Raw genomic sequence first — 20,977 nt, forward strand, 5'->3', positions numbered from 1 at the left:
TCATCAGTCCACTAGAACTTAGAACTACTTAAACCTAACTAACCTAAGGACATCACACACATCCATGCCCGAGGCAGAATTCGAACCTGCGACCGTAGCAGCAGCGCGGTTCCAGACTGAAGCGCCTAGAACCGCTCGATCTCAAAGGCCGGCGAGAGTCTTGAGATGAAGCTGTTAATATAACCAGAGTAAGACTCAAGACTTCTCACTCTGGCTAACGTTTCATGGTGTTCCATTACTTTACTATAAAATAAGCACACCTGCCTTGTCTGAAAATGTATACTGCAATTGCGCTGTACGTTCTCTACTGGAAAAAAATCTCCGGTCCGATAAGAGACAAGAAACAGGCAGATGCAGTATAGCCGTAATTCGTATACAATGCACATTGCCTCAAATATCAACGGACTATAGGATGCAATTGACATGTATGGGCCATACACATCGAGCAAATAACATCCACCAAAGGACTATAAAATCTATTTTATTTCCTGCGGTTGAAGGCCACCTCCAGGTGAAGAAAGTGAAGAAATGACTGGATTTCGCTGTTTGATGGTAAAGGAATAGTCACGGAGGAGAGGAGGCTTGGGCCTGATCGCGAAGCAGTACATTGAGTACGATTCGCAACTGCACTATGTTAGGAGTTGGTGACAGATAGCTCTGAAGCCGAATAAAATTGTAAAAATACTTTTGTCTCGCTTACTGTACGATTTGTGAATTTCTATTGACTCATACAGTATTACTTTTGAAAAAGTCCACGTTACTGGCCTGACGCAGTTGTTATACTTGTCTTTCATCCACAGGTAAGGAATTTCAGTTAACATTGTAACGTTCGTCTATCGTCTCGATCGTCAATAGTCTTGACATTGGGTTAGTTTACTATACATATTACTGTTGCACATAAGTTATACTGTCAGATAACAGGGTACGTTACAGTCACGGTCGCGGTAATTTGAGTGAGAATCATGGTTTCCTTAATATAAACTTCAGTCGCCATCTGTAACATATACTCTCGACAGAATTGATACCCAGATTAAATATACCTTTTGTCTGCAGTAATAAATACTTGAAATTACGTTGACCTCAGTCATTTTTAGTAGTTAAACATATGCGCTAAGCGAACCAACATGACTAGTAGCTACTTATTAAGGGCCAGCAATAATGTCGATGACTGGTACTGCGCTGCTTAGTGGTGATTCATTGACTTGGCCGAATATCATATTTATAGTATTAAGTTGTAAAATGAATCGGTACATGACAATGAGGACGTACTCATCAGGGACAGGAGAGGGAAGCTGCCAACCCGTTGCCTTCCCGCCTACACATCGTTATCTGAGTTTCTCAAACCGAATACGCAAGCTGTCCAGACACACAGAGAGACAAAGCAGTTCAACATCTGAAGAAATCCAGAACATGTGATGAACACTGACTAGTATCATGCGTACCCAGCGACATTTCTCGTTAAAGCTCAAAACTATTTCGGCAATTGCCGTAATTTTTCTTATATCTCGGATCACCAGATGCCTGTTGGCTCTATTGCAGTGTGAGAAAAATAAAACTGCGCCGAAAAATATTTCATGCAATGCAGCTTACATCATCCACACCCGAGGCGGATGATGTAAGCTGGGGTTTCCTATCTTAAGGTGCAAGAAATACCAGTGCAAGAAGTACCACTAAGGAATTATCCGAATAGGACAGGAATCGGTAGATTTCATGTAGCTGCATATATAGACTAACAAACGAATACAATTTCACAAAAATTGAATGATTCATTTAAGAAGAGTCAATAACGCATTGGTCCACTTCTGGCCTTAAGGCAAGCAGTTCTTGCCAGTAGTTATTCGGCTTGACATTGATTAACAGAGTTGTTGGATGTCGTCGTGAGGGATACCGTGCCGCTAATACCACAAACGTTCTCAACTGGGCAGAGATACGGCGACCTCCCTGGCTTTGGCAAGCACGAAGACAACCAGTAGGAACTCTCACCGTGTGCTGGCGGACATTATCTTGCTGAAATGAAAGCCCAGGATAGCTTGGCACGAAGGGCAACAAAACGAGGCTTAGAGCATCGTCGACGTACCGCTGTGCTGTAAGGGTGTGGATTACAACCAAAGGAGTCCTGCTATGAAATGAAACGGCACCCCAGACTCCTGGTTTTCGGGCCTTCTGGTTTGTCAACTTAAAATTTACACTCTGTATAATGCTTTAATTTGTTACGTAGTGTGTGCGTGACTTGGAAGTCTGTTTTAATCTTACATTTATGCAGCCATTCGGCTATTTTATCTGATATTTGCCCATTGTAAATCATTGCAACATACCTTGTCGATAGTATTAGAGGTAGCATTAGCTGCTGAATTCAGAAAGTTTTTCGCGCTAATGCCTCTTTTAATTTCCTTGTATAATGTTTCAACTACGTTACACGACAGTTATTATTAATCGCGACTTGTATTAGAACTGCTAGTTCTTTGTTACTTTCGCTTTCTAGCAGCGGCAGCCTTAAAATTCTATTGATTCTGACCATTCTGTGTAGTGAAATGGCATTAAAGCGGCGCCTTATCGCTCTCGGCTAACCTGGCGGGTTAGCCAATTAGGCTACTGTGCGCGTAAATTCGAGCGGCCCGCCAGGGACGGTGCTGCCAGTCCTGTTCTTCGTTTGGTTTCCTAAAGTCGAATAAGAGAGCCATACAAAAATTGGCCATCGGACAGTAGTAAGGATCGAACTTGAGCCAAAGGCTGAGCAGTGTCATGAGCCATCGTCTACGCTGTGAGAACAACTGACGCTAAGTATATCTGGCGGGCCTCTTGAATTTGCGCATGCAGCGGTCTGATTGGCTAATTTCAGTGCTAATGAACTACTAAATGCCGCAGTGTATCGATTTTTCTACTTAACAATCATTTCCGAGTACAGCTTTCACTGTAACTCCCTTACAAGGTTTTCAGACTGTTTCTGAGAACACTACATAATAAAATCCAATCACTGTTCCTTCTGTGATACAGGGGTATTTTTTCTTAAACTGGACCTCGAGGTTGTAAATAAAAAATTGCAGATAAAATACATGTATGGCTGCTTCCAATGCCAGCTCTTATTACTTCCTACAAATTTTTCGTTCAATTTAAAAATTCTTCGACAGGACTGTTTATAAAAGGTCACAAATTTCCAGCTCTTTAGCAGTGCTCAATTTTCAGTGACGTAAACGATTAAAAGTGAGCACTGACGAAGCACTCGAAATTTGTGTAATTTTACTAACAGTCCTATCGCATAATATTTCTAAATTTAATAGAAACGTCTATAGACAGCAAGAAGGGCCGAAACCAATTTTATTAAAATAGCATCTGACCAAGGCCCTGATTTTAATTACGTTTTTGTAACGTAAGCTCTCGGAATTTTAACAACAAACCACTCCGTGTTGGACAATACCGCTCTTGTATAGTTTGACAGCGTAGTTTGACGATCATTTTCTTGAGATTCTCACATTTACCAGACGTCCACGTGACCGAACTGGTCGCTCTTTTGTTGGATCTTCCCTGTCTCCTCTATTAATTCTATCTGGTAAGTGTTCCAAGCTGACCACTGAAAGTGTAGAAGAAAGATCGGCTCGATCCTGTTCGTTTATTATTAGTTAATTACTGTAAGTCTTGCGTCGGAGACAAGAGATTGAATCACAGAAGTTCCTCCATCTGGTAACAGTGATTACGTTAGTCGCTAGGAGAGAGATCGGCTGGAGACTGATTTATTGAATCGCGACGCAATTTGTGCGTTCCATCGTCAATACCAGGATGGGACGATAAGAATTAACTGTCAGTTTTGCGTCGGATACAAGAAACTTTACTTACAGGAGAAGGTCCATACAATAACCGTGGTAGCGATATACCCTTGGAGAAAAGTCGGCGTGAGTCTGATGTAATGAATCGCGACGCAATTTGTGTGTTCCATCGTCATTAAGGGGGTGGGAGGGTTACAATTAACTGTCAGTTTTGTGTCGGATTCAAGAAACTAGATTCACAGGAGAATGACCATCTGGTGACCGAGGCAGCGTTAGACCCTTGGAGATAAGTCGGCTGGAGACCGATGTATTGAATCGCGACGCAATTTGTGTGTTGCATCGTCATTAGGAGGGTGGGTGGGTTACAATTAACTGTCAGTTTTGCGTCGGATACAAGGAACTAGACTCACAGGAGAACGACCATCTGGTGATCGAGGCAGCAGTAGACACTTGGAGATAAGCCGGCTGGAGATCGATGTGTTTGGGTGTTCCATCGTCGATAGGAGTGTGGGAGGGTTACAATTAACTGTCAGTTTTGAGTCGGAGACAAGAAACTTGACTGCCAAGAGGTCGTACATCTGTTGACCGAGGCAGCGTTAGACCCTTGGAGACAAGTTGGCTGGGGGCTGATGTATTGAATCGCGACGCAATTTGTGTGTTCCATCGTCATTTGCAAGGCGATAGGGTTACAATTAACTGTCAGTTTTGAGTCGGAGACGTTTGTATCAAACGATGATCCTCTGTTTTTCCTACATATCGTACTTTAAGTATGCCACTGTACTCGGCTGCATATAGTGCTAGAGAGCTTGTAGTTTTATGTTTCATAGTGTCTAATTTTCGTATTAATGAAGACGTTTTTTTTTGTAGCTGGTGTCCTGAGAGTCGTAGAGTCGATACGCCATCTACATTTTCTGGGATCTGGTATCGTTTGTTTCTTCAGTCATTCCATTGGTTTGTTTGATTTCTCTGAGATATTTACATTTTTCAACTTGGTAGTTTCTCCAAATCTGTTTCCAACGATTTTGGAGCATCTACGATATTTGTCATACATTCTGTGTTGGATGTCGAGGTTTGCAAGCCTGCTTTTCTGATAATCTGAGGAGGTTTAGCTGAACGTCTTATTGATTCCTTTGTGTTTGGTTCCTAGTTTTATTTCACTTCTGTTCTTTACATTATTACCCGTAATGATCGGAAGACTTTTCTCCGCTGAACGGCTTAATTTATATAATAATCATGGCACAGTGTCCTATAGCCTTAGATGATTTTTGTCCATCCTCTGCCGCCTTATTAGGAAAGGTGATGATATCACGACCACACTAATCGTCCATGACGACGATAGTATGGCAGCAATGGTCAGACGTGGCGACAATGTGTCTTGAGACCATTCAGTGTTAATAGTAGAACTGCCTTTTTTGTTAGTAGTGTCAAAGCTTCGTTCATAATTTTAACAATGCTGATAAATGTGGAACAGATTTTGCAACGAGGTCTGTTTTATTCTGTACCCATACTAATTAACGAATGGTTCTATGATCGGTATCCTTTAAGACGCAAAACCGCATCTATTTTCTGTCGTAGGTTCGGTTCATGCAATCGCGCCGAACTCACTTCTTCGTTCCCAGTTCCTCTTTGTGTTCGAACAGTATATCAGATTTAACAGAAATTATTAATTACTGATAACGTGAGACATTTTCCATCTGCGCTCCAGCGTTTTCGGCCTTCCAACATCTAGAGCGCCGGTGCAAATCACTTTATTTTCGCGTACCTTGTAGTTTACAAGGTTCATCGGCTCGCAGCTCTGCGAGAGAGAATTATGAGCTCGATTAAATTTTCAGTTAATCACAAGTGAAGTGCCCAGAGTCAGCTCTGCCACCCTCCATAACGTACGTCGGTTCCGCCCTTCATTGAAACTGCGTTTCACGTAAGAGACTAGTCAGCGTTTTATATGCAACGAGAGAGTATCTTGCGGTTTCCCTGAAATATCTGAAATATTCCTTTTATTTTGACTACCGAAAAATTGAAGCATTTGCTATCGGCACTTGTTGGAGGCAGTGTGTGTGTGTGTGTGTGTGTGTGTGTGTGTGTGTGTGTGTCTATACGACAAAGGGGTGTTCTAGAAAAACGTAATTGAAATAGGTGAATGATGGGAAAGGAAACAAGTTCATAACGGGAAGTATCTGCAATTATCAGAAATAAAGTGCCATGTTTCTATATTGATGCGGTGTGAGATGATCTTCCATTGTTGACGGCAGAAATTCATGCAAGGGCCAAGCCGCAGGTTCAACATCGCTTGTGGTTGATAACACGTAGATTTACTTTGTAAAACAGTTAAAAATCTTTCTTTACAATTGAATGAAGCGAAAGCCAGTCAACAACAGCCAATAATCACAGAGCGCCAGAAGGGCTCCAAAATTTGCTTTGAAATTTATTCCTTAAAAAAAACCAGAAGATCAACATCAATAATCACAGCCCAAAAACTCAGAATTTACTTTAAAATTCTCTCGTAAGAGAATCTACAACAAGATCAAAATCAATAACCACCAAGGGCCTGAAGGCTCAGAAATTGCCTTGACATTTTCAAGTATTACAAGACCAATACAGAGCCCCAGAAGGTTTAAAAACATTCCCTTTCAATAATTTAAGAAAATAATTCTTTAACAGAAATGGGTCAAGATATTTTATAATGCTTCCAAAACAATTAATGAGAGTAAATTCCCCACTTCCAAAGAACTAGGCCACCGTGGTGGCTAGCAGGAATACAACAAGCGTAAAAGCAGTGACAGCAAGCAGGCCTGTAGAGCTTAAACGTTTGGTAAATTGAATTCCATATATATGGAATCCCTAAGTGTCTTCTGTCTTCTGGATAGCACATTACAAGGCATCCCAGATATGCTCAATAATGTTCATGTCTGTGAAGTTTGGTGGCCAGCGGAAGTGTTTAAACTTAGAAGAGTCCTGGAGCCACTCTGTAGCAATTCTGGATGTACGGGGTGTCACATTGTCCTGCTGGAATTACCCAAGTCCGTCGGAATGCACAATGGACATGAATGGATGCAGGTGATTATACATAATGCTTACGTAAGTATCACCTGTCTGAGTCGTATGTACTACACGTATCAAGGGTCCCATATCACTCCAACTGCACACTTGCCTTACACCATTACAGAGCCTCCCCAGCTTGAACAATCCCCTGTTGACATGCAGGGACCATGGATTCATGAGGTTGCCTCCATACCTGTACACGTCCATCCGCTCGATACAATTTGAAACGAGATTCGTCCGAACAGGCAATGCTTCTAGTCATTAACAGCCCAATGTCCGTGTTGACGGGCCCAGGCGAGGCGTAAAGCTTTGTGTCGTGCAGTCATCACGAGCGGTCCATCAGTTCAAAAAGCCCATATGGATGATGAGACGTTGAATGGTTCGCACGCTGACACTTGTTGATGACCCAGCATTGAAATCTGCAGCAATTTGCGGAAGGGTTCACTTCTGTATCGCTGAACGATTCTCTTCAGAAGTCGGAGGTCCTATTCTTGCAGGATCTTTTTCCGACCGTAGCGACGTCGGAGATTGATGTTTTACTGGATTCCTGATATTCACGGTATACTCGTGAAATGGTCGTACGGGAAAATCCCGACTTCATGACTACCTCGGCGGTGCTGTGTGCTATCGCTCTTGCGCCGACTATAACACCACGTTCAAACTCCTTAAATCTTGATAATCTTCCATTGTAGCAGCAGTAACGGATCCAACAACTGCGCCAGCCACTTGTTGTGTTATATAGGCGTTGCCGACCGTAGCGCCGTATTCTGCCTGTTTACATATCTCTGTATATTTCAATACGCATGCCTATATCAGTTTCTTTAGGTCTACTGTGTAAAAGTTCCGTGACTTCTCAAAAGTTAACATTTGGGATATTACCTCTGCTCTTGTCTTTAAATATCTACAACCGATTCACTTCGAACTGAAATAATTGTAGCTATATCAGCAGAATTCAGTCATGTAGAAAAATCAATTTTCTCCTAATAAGAACAGACCCAAGAGTTAATCACCTTTTTCCATATAAATGGTATCTTTAATTTTCTTGACGGATAAATAAATCACTTCTCACTTACAAAAATGTGTTTTATTCGAATGTGGTATTTGTAATAACGTCGATGTTGACTATAAGTGGTCAAGACAAGAGCAAGAACTGAACTAACAACCATTACATTTTCCTTTACAACATTGGTCGTCCATTTTCTTGTGTGTTACATACAGTTAAGTACATTTATTTTATTTTAATTGGTGGGCAATAGCATGCACCTACAGGATGTTCTACGCGTGACGGCCTTCGTCTGGTGAACAATAAGAGTCAGCTCGATGCTTAGCGTGTGCTCCGAAGATGCTGCAGTCGTCGTGTACCTGCGCTCTCCCACGACATTAAACAGATACAAAACAAACCATTTAAATAGAAGACTCCGATTTTAAAAACACATAAATAACACTGACAATAATGTTCTTAAATATCTAACGTTATGCTCGTAGAACACATCCAACATGTGCATGGTGTAACGTGGTGTAACTGTATTGATATTTGGTTACACTAGGTTTGCCCGCATTGTGAAGCGATACAGACAGCGATCTGTGGCAGGTTTGATGCGAGAGAACAGTGCTGATGCACGCACAAGTATTTCCAAGTTTACCAGCGACATTGTCAGTTCGATTGCAGTGTTCAAGAGATCACTGACATTGGGCCGTGACTCCATTGAATCGCGCCACATGGTCCTGTGAAGCAAGTTTCTGCTACTCCAGGTCGATGATCGTATCTGGATTGCCGTCATCCAGGCGCGCGGCTGCTCGAAACATGTATCGCGTCACAGACACAGGCTGTTGGTGACAATATTGTGCTATAAAGAACGTTCATCTGGGCTTCCGTGGGAGTTGTGATACTAATCAAAAGCACCATGACAGCCGTGAACTCGTGGACATTTTGCGGACCGCTTATATCGCTTAATGCTTGAGATCTGCCCCTGCAGGATAGCTGTCTTTGTGTCACAAAGCTTCATAGTGAACTTACATTGCTGTCTTGGGAACAAATTCACCTAAACTGAACCTGATAGAACACATGTGGGACGCTATCAGGCGTCTACATCCTACTGGATACAGCACGTTTTCCCTTGCTGGAAACTTTATTCGACAGATCAATAACGAAAACGGAGAAGTTGAGGACGTTTTAAGTATAGTGCGTAGAAAACCTTTAATACTCTACATTTCAGACATTCTGTTAACGGTAGGTACAAGTTTGTCTGGTTGTGTGAGATACAGCAGACTTCCCCGAGTAAGAAAGCCGTGAAGAGAAATTGTGTGCAAGTGACATGTGTTTGTATCGACACATCGTGAACATACAAGGCACTGATTTAATCAAATAAATGTATGTTGTATTTGTACCTAAGTCAAATATTCTATAATTCTACTAATTGGGCCTTTTCTAATACATTAAACTAAAACGGAGTAGGGAGAAATAGTGTTGCCATTAATTTCTGTTTTAGCTGTTATGAAATTTTTGAGGAGCGAAGAGGCCAGAGAAAGGAATCGTATTCTGCTATGCCCTGCTAAACTATTCGTCGATGATTACGTCAAGACGGATGGTGGGCTTTCCTCCATGAAAATATTTACATGAATTTGGATGAGATAGTAACGTCGTCTTTGATTTCCTCGGATGCAGAGTTCGATAGCCAATTTCTTCGCGGGTTATTTTGATTGCAGAAAAGATTATTTACGTTGGTAAGCATTAGGACTACGAAGAATGGATGTATTTCAGATGCAAACGGACTGCCCATCGAATTATTCAAACCAGATAAACTTCTAAAATCAATGGTCTATGTTTTCAATTACTTCCTACGAGGGAGGAAGCCGATTATCACATTAATGGGAAACATCTTACACATTCACGATTAAAAAGAGTGGCGAGAACAATCCTCAAAGAATACAGGAGGAGGTGCAACAAATTCAGTCTGCAGATTGTAGGGGAAAGTTATAAAGACGAGAATCGAAGCGCACATTATGGACGAAGAACAACAGAATGGGATCCATGCCGGAAGATCATGCACATACATTACCTTTTTCCTGTAACAGCACGTGAAGAAAAAAGGCTGGCCAATAATTTAGAGACCCACATAGTTTTCATCTTAAGAAAGCCTATGATAGCATTCCATTAAGTAAATTATGAATTACAGAGTTAGATAAGGGAGTAAATCGTATATATGTTCAAGCTGGTAGAACTTTATATAGCAGTACAAATTGTTGAAATGGAAGAGGGGCAAGATTAACGGCCGGCCGGAGTGGCCGTGCCGTTCTAGGCGCTACAGTCTGGAACCGAGCGACCGCTACGGTCGCAGGTTCGAGTCCTGCCTCGGGCGTGGATGTGTGTGATGTCCTTAGGTTAGTTAGGTTTAATTAGTTCTAAGTTCTAGGTGATTGATGACCTCAAACGACAAGGTTGCGCGATTACAAATATATTATCTAAGAAATACTGCCGTGAGGTTATGGAAAGCTTCCGCCATAGGATGTATGCGTCTATAAATGATGATAAGTTATTCACTTTGCTTTTTTGTGATGACTAAGTCACTTTTTCAGACGAGGATAGTGTGAACTACATGGTTAGAAAGTCGCTCAAAGAGTATCAGAAATGGGTTTTAAAGATTAATTTCGAGGAAATGGAATACTTGATTACTGGAGGAATGTGTTAAGATATGGCGTTAGATTTTGAGGTAATAAAGTCTGTGGTCTCTTACAAATATCTGGGGATCGCTATTAACGAATATGGTTGCAAGAGTATTTAAAGCGAAATTAAGGATCACACTGGCCACGGCAAACAAGCAGCTATAGAACTAAATGGAGATTTATGGAGCACACATATTGTATGAGAAACGAAGATAAGGATATGTGAAACTGTTGTACGAAGTGTAGCAGCATGTAGAGCAGAAACATGGGAAATAATTGAAAGAATGAAGTGGAACTTGTCATCAAAGGAGATGAGAATTTGGGGGGGGGGGGGGGAGGGGAGGGGCGAGCGTCACTGTAGGTTGACAGTGTGGGATAATATTAAAGAGGAAGACATATTCAAGAGAATGGACCAGGGGACCACCTGAATGGATACAATCGAAGAAAACGGTTGAGATGTTATTGACATGTTTGCTGTTTGGGTGTGGACAGATAGCCTAAGAGGATGATGAAATGGACTCCATGTAACGGAAGAAATAGAGGGCGGCCGAAAACATGGGAAGAGAAACAGAAGAACTACGCCAAAGGCGAATTTTCAGGCCGAAAATTCGAAATCTAGCAGACTGCCAGCTAGGACGCGAGAAGCGACTACAACGTTGCATTAAATAACATTAAAGAAAAGTATAGCTGGAGATTACCAATTTTTTCTTCTTTGAGAGAAGCTTCTTCTCCTCCTGGAAGGTCACAGTGTACGAACTTGAAATGTGTCCTAGGATTCTGTAACAGACACTGATCTGTATTTCTGGGAATCCAGTTTCTTTTATCCCATCTGTAATGAGGAGGTATCTGCGCTGTTTTCTAATCACACGGGACTATTCGGTGCGTTAGAGACTCTTAAGAAATATGAGCTATAAAGATGTTCATTACGAAGCGTATTCAGTGAAAAATCTAATAGAAATTCCACCAGAGTACGACACCTTGTTCACTTATTCTATTGTTTGGTGCGGTGGTTCCTGTTTCAATATGTCTCATACACATCGTAGACAATGATGACAACGCTAAAGCGCTTTACCGATTCGACGTAGGCAAGTAAATAATTTGCTTTGAAGATTCCCGATTACTCCTACTATTTACCGCGGTGTCAGCTGGGCCGTTGCTGAGAGGGACGTCTGTATTCTGTTCGCAGCGGGAGAGCAGCTCTGTGGTGACGTAGCAGCCGCTCTCCTCGCGAGACATGCACACCAGCAGGGAGCACATCGAGCTGGACGACTTCAAGCCCGACTACTTCGATGCCACCCCAGGTAAGGCCATTCCAGAATAATCTTTTAACGTGCTGCCTCGCACAAAACGGAGGGTAGAGTGCTGTTACTCTGACAAGTGTCGCCAGCAGCGCATGAACTTTCACCCGGTCCAGCAACTGCCTTAACCAAACACCGCATGTTTCCGAGAGTTACATTTTAGCTCTGCATCGGAGTGTGCGCTGTTACGAAACTTCCTGGCAGATTAAAACTGTGTGCCGGACCGAGATTCGAACTCGGGACCTTCGCCTTTCGCAGACAAGTCTACCAACTGAGCTACCGAAGCACAACTAACGCCCCCTCCTCACAGCTTTACTTCTGCCAGTACCTCGTCTCCTACCGTCCAAACTTTACAGAAGCTCTCCTGCGAACCTTGGCCGGCCGGGGTGGCCAAGCGGTTAAAGGCGCTACAGTCTGGAACCGCGTGACCGCTACGGTCGCAGGTTCGAATCCTGCCTCGGGCATGGATGTGTGTGATGTCCTTAGGTTAGTTAGGTTTAAGTAGTTCTAAGTTCTAAGGGACTGATAACCTTAGAAGATAAGTCCCATAGTGCTCAGAGCCATTTGCGAACCTTGCAGGACTAGCACTTCTGAAAGAAAGGATATTGCGGAGAAATGGCTTAGCCACAGCCTGGAGGATGTTTCCAGAATGAGATTTTCACTCTGCAGTGGAGTGCGCGTGAGTCGTGCTTGCCTAGCTCAGTTGGTAGAGCATTTGCCGGCGGAAGGCGAAGGTCCCGAGTTCAAGTCCCAGTTAGGCACACAGTTTTAATCTGCCAGGAAGTTTCATGTCAACGCACACTCCACTGCAGAGTGAATATCTCATTCTGGAAACAAACAGTATTAATTAATCTACGCTTAATAAACGTAAGGTTGACTAACACTGATCACCAACGAATGAATGCTTTAGCGATTTATTTATTTATTTGACATGGCAAGATTCGAGCCATTAGGTCCTCCCTTACATCTAAACAACCGTTCTACAAAATTTGCATTATTTTATTATATATAGGGTGGTCATCAGAAACAGTCTGAAAAGCTTATAAGGGTGCTGTAGAGTAGGGTACGCTGAGAAATAATTGTTAAGAAAAAAATTCGATACGCTGCTCCGTTTCCAAGTTAATTATCACTGAAGACAGTCGATCAGGGCGTTGAGGGCGTAAATTCAAGTGGCTATCCAGATAAAGTTAGTGTCAGTTCTTCTCATAGCGATGAAAGCGCACGAGACAGCTCAGCCTTTGGCTCGAGTTCGATTCTTGGTACCATCCGAAGAAAAATTTTAAATCGCTCTCTTATTCTGTTTTGGGAAACAAAACGAAGAACACCTTTGGCGACTCTACTTCTCGCTAGCCGCATGAATAGCGTACGCAACAGCCTGATTCGCTAATTCCAACTCAGAAACGGCGCAAAGCATCGAATTTACTCTTGATAATTATTTCAGCCCCCCACCCCCTCCCCATGAACCATGGACCTTGCCGTTGGTGGGGAGGCTTGCGTGCCTCAGCGATACAGATGGCCGTACCGTAGGTACATCTACAACGGAGGGGTATCTGTTGAGAGGCCAGACAAATGTGTGGTTCCTGTAGAGGGGCAGCAGCCTTTTCAGTAGTTTCAGTTGCAACAGTCTGGATGATTGACTGATCTGGCCTTGTAACACTAACCAAAACGGCCTTGCTGTGCTGGTACTGCGAACGGCTGAAAGCAAGGGGAAACTACAGCCATAATTTTTCCCGAGGGCATGCAGCTTTACTGTATGGTTAAATGATGATGGCGTCCTCTTGGGTAAAATATTCCGGAGGTAAAATAGTCCCCCATTCGGATCTCTGGGCGGTCACTACTCAGGAGGACGTTGTTATCAGGAGAAAGAAAACTGGCGTTCCACGGGTCGGAGCGTGGAACGTTAGATCCCTTAATCGGGCAGGTAGGTTAGAAAATTTAAAAAGGGAAATGGGTAGGTTAAAGTTAGATATAGTGGGAATTAGTGAAGTTCGGTGGCAGGAGGAGCAAGACATTTGGTCAGGTGAATACCGGGTTATAAATACGAAATCAAATACGGATAATGCAGGAGTAGGTTCAATAATGAATAAAAAAAGGAGTGCGAGTAAGCTACTACAAACAGCACAGTGTACGCATTATTGTGGCCAAGATAGATACGAAGCCCACGCGTACCACAGTAGTACAAGTTTATATGCCAACTAGCTCTGCAGATGATGAAGAAATTGATGAAATGTGTGATGAGATAAAAGAAATTATTGAGATAGTGAAGGGAGACGAAAAATTAATAGTCATGGGTGACTGGAATTCGAGAGTAGGAAAAGGGAGAGAAGGAAACATAGTAGGTGAATATGGATTGGGGGTAATAAATGAAAGAGGAGACCATCTGGCAGAATTTTGAACAGAGCCTAAATTAATCATAGCTAACCCTTGGTTCAAGAATCATGAAAAAAGGTTGTATTCATGGAAGAACCCTGGAGATACTAAAAGGTATAAGATAGATTATATAATGGTAAGACAGAGATTTAGGAACCAGATTTTAAATTATAAGACATTTCCAGGGGCAGTTGTGGACTCTGACCACAATCTATTGGTCATGAACCCGATTTAATTCGACTACATTCCATTATCCTCGTTTCGCTTTTGTTGATGTTCATCTTATATCGTCCTTTCTAGACACTGTCCATTCTTTTCAGCTGTTCTTCCAGGTCCTTTGCTGTCTCTGGCAGATTTACAATGTCATCGGCGAACCTCAAAGTATTTATTTCTTCTCCATGGATTTTAATACCTACTCCGAATTTTTCTTTTGTTTCCTTTACTACTTGCTCAATATACAGATTGAATAACATCGGGGAGAGGCTACAACCCTGTCTCACTCCCTTCCCAACCACTGCTTCCCTTTCATGTCCCTCGACTCTTATAACTGCCATCTGGTTTCTGTACAAATTGTAAATAGCCTTTCGCTCCCTGTATTTTACCCCTACCGCCTTTAGAAATTGAAAGAGAGTATTCCAGTCAACATTGTCAAAAGCTTTCTCTATGTCTACATATGCTAGAAACGTAGGTTTGCCTTTCCTTAATCTTTCTTCTACGATAAGGCGTAAGGTCAGTATTGCCTCACGTGTTCCAACATCTCTACTGAATCCAAACTGATCTTCCCCGAGGTCGGCTTCTACCAGTTATTCCATTCGTCTGTATAGAATTCGTGTTAGTATTTTGCAACTGTGACTTATTAAACTGATAGTTCGGTAATTTTCCCACCTGTCAACATCTGCTTTTTTTGGGATTGGAATTATTATATTCTTCTTGAAGTCTGAGGTTATTTCGCCTGTCTCATACATCTTGCTCACCAGATCGTAGATTTTTGTCAGGGCTGGCTCCCCAAGGCTATCAGTAGTTCAATGGAATGTTGTCTACTCCCGGGGCCTTGTTTCGTCTTAGGTCTTTCAGCGCTCTGTCCAACTCTTCCCGCAGCATCTCCCATTTCATCTTCATCTACATCCTCTTCCCTTTCCATAATATTGTCCTCAAGAACATCGCCCTTGTATAGACCGTCTATATACTCCTTCCATCTTTCTGCTTTCCCTTCATTGCTTAGAACTGGGTTTCCATCTGAGCTCTTGATATTCATGCAAGTGGTTCTCGTTTCTCCAAAGGTCTCTTTAATTTTCCTGTAGGCAGTATCTATCTTACCCCTAGTGATATACGCCTCTACATCCTTACATTTGTCCTCTAGCCATTCCTGCTTGACCATTTTGCTCTTCCTGTCGATCTCATTTTTGAGACATTTGTATTCCTTTTTGCCTGCTTCATTTACATTTCATCAATTAAATTCAATATCTATTCTGTTACCCAAGGATTTCTATTAGTCCTTGTCTTTTACCTACTTGATATTATGCTGGCTTCACTATATCGTCTCTCAAAACTACCCATTTTTCTTCTAATGTATTTATTTCCCCCATTCTTCTCGATCGTTCCCTAATGCTCTCCCTGTAACTCTCTACAACCTCTGGTTCTGTCAGTTTATCCAGGTCCCATACCCTTAAACTCCCACCTGATTGCAGTTTCTTCAGTTTTAATCTACAGTTCATAACCAATAGATTGTGGTCAGAGTCCACATCTGCCCCTGGAAATGTCGTACAATTAAAGCCTGGTTCCTAAATGTCTGTCTTACCATTATATAATCTATCTGAAACCTTCTAGTATCTCCACGCTTCTTCCATGTATACAACCTTCTTTCATGATTCTTGAACCAAAGGTTAGCTATGATTAAGTTACGCTCTGTGCAAAATTCTACTAGGCGGCTTCCTCTTTCATTCCTTACCCCCATTCCATATTCACCTACTACGTTTCCTTCTCTTCCTTTTCCTACTATCGAATTCCAGTCACGCATGCCTATTAAATTTTCATCTCTATTCACTATCTCAATAGTTTTTTTAATCTCATCATACATTTCATCAATCTCTTCATCATCTGCGGAGCTAGTTGGCGTATAAACTTGTACTACTGTGGTACGCGTGGGCTTCGTATCTATCTTGGCCACAATAATGCGTTCACTGTGCTGTTTGTAGTAGCTTACGCGCACTCCTATTTTTTTATTCACTATTAAACCTACTCCTGCATTACCCCTATTTGATTTTGCATTTATAACCCTGTATTCACCTGACCAGAAGTCTTGTTCCTCCTGACACCGAACTTCACTAATTCCCACTATATCTAACTTTAACCTACCCATTTCCCTTTTTAAATTTTCTAACCTACCTGCCCGATTAAGGGATCTAACGTTCCACGCTCCGACCCGTGGAACGCCAGTTTTCTTTCTCCTGATAACAACGTCCTCCTGAGTAGTGACCGCCCAGAGATCCGAATGGGGGACTATTTTACCTCCGGAATATTTTACCCAAGAGGACACCATCATCATTTAACCATACAGTAAAGCTGCATGCCCTCGGGAAAAATTACGGCTGTAGTTTCCCCTTGCTTTCAGCCGTTCGCAGTACCAGCACAGCAAGGCCGTTTTGGTTAGTGTTACAAGGCCAGATCAGTCAATCATCCAGACTGTTGCAACTGAAACTACTGAAATGGCTGCCGCCCCTCTACAGGAACCACATATTTGTCTGGCCTCTCAACAGATACCGCTCCGTTGTGGTTGCACCTACGGTACCGCTATCTGTATCGCTGAGGCACGCAAGCCTCCCCACCAACGGCAAGGTCCATGGTTCATGGGGGAGGAGGGGGGGAAGGGGGGTGGCACAATACAGAGCAACGCAACGACCATCACGCACATTTTTATCAAAGTCTGTTCATTCTGATCCGTCAGCGTACAATGCAACGTCTCGATCATTTTTTTTGCTTGCTCAAGAATTTCATTAGTTTCGCGTACTACTCTCCGACTTTGGTAATCCTAGTAATCAACTGCGTGCGATTATCGACCGGACTCTCTTACACTATACTCTTCACATACCTCCAAAAGAATAAGTCATGCTTGTGGACCAAGCTGGCCGTGGAACAGGGCATCTGCGACAATTCCACTGTAGTTCAAATGGCATTGTGTTGTCAGTGGCACGTATCATCAGCGAAAGGGAAACGACACACAGCGCAGACCGTCGATATTTGGTCTGTTGTGCGCTATTTTCTCTGCAATACAGAAATGAGGGTAATTAATGCAAAAGAACAAAAGTAATGCAATAACTCGGAAGGTATACGTGAACAGCCTCGGTCGGTGGAAGCCAAGTCCATCCTATGGACCACAGTAGTAAAAAAAAGTAGTATCCACAACGTGAAATACAAGACAACAGAAATACGCAGCATTTTACGTCTGGAGAGAGCTGGACAGGCGGGAACCACTTGGTCCCAGAGGACAGCAAAAGATTTCATTCTGAGAGAGTGAAAGTAATATGGACGGAAAGAAAGGCTAAAAGAGAATTCTGAAATGTCCTTTGCTGTATGAGGGGCGTTCAATAAACACTGCAACACATTTGTTTTCTAGGCCAATTTCAGTTGAAGAAATGTAGGGCATCGTGGAATATTCCTGATTCAGCCCCTTTGATTTCATGAAGTTCCGATTGGTGACGGCGCTATATGCAGCCTTCAAAGTAGCGTCTATAGCGGAGGTGCCTGGCAAGCAGTAAGCTGTCAATGACTTTCCTTTGGTGGGAAACCAGAGCCTCGCAGGTATTCATAAGCGCTTCCAGAATTTCTACGGAAACTTGGCAGTGAACAAAAGCAAGGTGAATCGTTGGGCGATGCGTCTGTCACCATCACAACAGCCAGCGTGCCGTTCGGCCTCGCACAGCTGTGGCTCCCGCAGTGATGGAACGTGCGGGCACTCTTACTCTTATTCGAGGTGATCAACGGACACTTCGCTGCTCGATTTGACGTCTCTGTTGATAGTGCTGACACACTCGTCTCCCATTTAGGATACTGAAAGGTGTGAGCCCGCTGCGTTCCTCGCCACCTAATAGAGCATAAAGATCAACGAAGAACCGTCAGCGCGGAATTGCTTGCGCGCTACGAAGCTCATAGTGACAGTTTACTGTCGACCATCGTCAGAGCCGATGAAACATGGGTTCATCGCTTCGAACCGGAAACTAAACGGCAATCCATGGAGTGGCGCCACACCACCTCTCTTCCGAAGAAAAAGTTCATAGCCGCACACTCAGCCGCCCTCCCTCATGGTCCAACGATCAACTCTGAAGTGTATTGTGCTACCATCAGGAAACTGATGAAACAATTCCAGCGTGTTCGTCGGCACAAAAATGCAAACATACGTCTCTTCTCCATGGCAACGCAAGGTCTCATACAAGTCTGCGCATCCCAAAGGAGCTCACAAGACTTTATTGGACTCTTCTTGCTCATCCGCTCTACAGCCTAGAACTCGCACTCTCCGACTTCCATCTGTTTGGGCCAATAAGGGATGCTCTCCGCGGGAAGAAGTACGTGGATGATAGCCCGCCCGGCTAGTCGCGTTTTCAGAACGGTAAGGCGTGCCGCTCCCCGACACTAAACCGCCCGGGTTGTGGATGGTTTTTAAGGCGGTTTTCCATCTACCTCGGCGAATGTGGGCTAGTTCCCCTTATTCTGCATCAATTACATTATGTCGGCGATTGCTGCAGAAACACTGTCTCCATGTACGCGTACACGATCATTACCCTACCACGCAAACATTTTGGGTTACACAGTCTGCTATGAGACGTCCCCGGGCGCGGGGAAAGGGTGGGGGTGAGGAGTCCACTGGGGACAGAGCCGCACAATAACCCGGGGTTCGGTGTGGGGCGGCGGGTTGTGAACCACTGAGGGCTACGGTGTGGCGAAGCCTCTCCGTCGTTTCTAGGAGCCCCGTTTAATACGTACATACGTACATACATACATATGTGGATGTTGGGGAGGTCACTGATGCAGCAAGACGTTGGCTCTGACGTCGACAAGCAGAATGACAGGCATTTCCAGTAAGGGTGTGTAAAAGCGTCGCACGGAACAGACATTATGTTGAAAAATAAGCTTTTGCAGCTAAAAGAGTGGTGAACAGTATAGTGTGTTGGAATCTTTAATAAAACCAACCTGCTTTCAGAGAAAAATGTGTTGCATTTCTTATTGAACGCCCCTAGTATGTCGTGTGTTGCGCAGTAGTCCAAAAGTTAATAATGTATGCGAATATTAGATTCGGCGGTAAGGGGGCTACTTAAAATGACAGACATAGGCTGAAACAGTTAACGAAAGAAACTGCACTTGAAGTGGGTGACGTTACTTTCTAGTGAAGTGTCTAGCGTTTGATGGCAACGAAATGGCTCTTCTTTCCAAATGGGAAAAGGTCTTGCACATATCTGCAATGGTAGGGTACGACCTTCTAATATCGGCCTAAGCATTGTCGTAACTGTTTCCTCACTTAAAAAAAAAGCTTTCTTCAATCCGTAGTAAAAAGGAACGTTGTCGAGCAGAGATGAAGCATACATTCTTTAATTTTATGGGTCGCATTTTTCAACTTTTTCTTTTTTTTTCGCCTTAAGTGGTACAACTGGTGCGTTTAATATATTTGGTATGAAAGTCAGGAAACATTTTTCCTGCAGTCTCACACCTCCTGCATGTATCATATAGTTGCCTTAAGGGGACACAGTCGCGAGGGAACTCCCATAAGGAATCAATGCTAAAACGAGCAAACGTCAGGTACACTTTCTGAAGTAACTAATGGAGATAAAGAACTGAAACTTTTACAGTGTACAGCTGAAACATCATTCTCAAATCACATAAAAATGGTTAATGTATTTTATATATTTCATAAGTAATCAGTTTTTTGTTCTATAAGACAAAAAATTAAAACTTTTCTAAACACCTTGGAGCTTGTAAATCTGTTCTTTTTATCACTACTGGTCTATTTTTTTATCTTATTAATCATCGTTGTATTAAAAAGAGATACTGTAAGTCTGATGTCTGTAGCAGTCATAGTTTTTGAGAAAAGTGTACCAGAAGGTCAAAAAATGTAGTTTTGAGAAAAATGGTATTAAAGTTTTACATGCAAGAAAGTAATGTACAATGTCATACAGACACACTTTTAAAGTATTCCAGGGCTATACTGTGGTCAGCTTCTTGATCTTTATCTTCTTTTCTTCTTTTCTTTGATCTTCTGGCTATCCTGGCCTCCTTGGTAGCATTTTCTGCAGAAATATCAGCATAACAGATACGGTCCATGTCAACCTTTCTAGTCCCCTTTCAGTATTGATACCATCCTTTGTTCCCAAGAGTCGTAATACATCAGTCTTCTTTGACACACCAGCATTGAAGCACATCACTGCATCATGAACACCAAATTTTAGTGTTTCTTTTCTAACGAAAACAGTTTTTGGTAGCCTTGTCCAAATGACAGAATTCAAACTTTCATTTGGGTTTTGAGTTTTTCAAGAACTCTTGTTGGCTAAGGTCTCTGAAAATGGGTTTCACAGCTAGCAGGATTTTTTCTGGAATTGAATGTTTGTGCTTATAGGTGGAAGATGTAGCTGGGTTGTTGAATTTACACCAGCTGTCAGGTCCCTGTGGGGGAAGGTTATGTTGTGGTTCCTCATCTGTTGAAATTTTATGAAAGAATATAGTCCAGATGGCTCTCCTCATTGCTTCTACATTGTTGCAGTTATTTCTAATGGCCATACCATAATAAGTCTGGATCCTGTCTATTCCAGCCTTTGTCAGGCCCCCTTTACCACCTAACTTTTTTTCCTTATATATCTTTAG

This window comes from Schistocerca cancellata, chromosome 3 (genome assembly GCF_023864275.1).
Source record: "Schistocerca cancellata isolate TAMUIC-IGC-003103 chromosome 3, iqSchCanc2.1, whole genome shotgun sequence".
Lineage (NCBI taxonomy): Eukaryota > Metazoa > Arthropoda > Insecta > Orthoptera > Acrididae > Schistocerca > Schistocerca cancellata.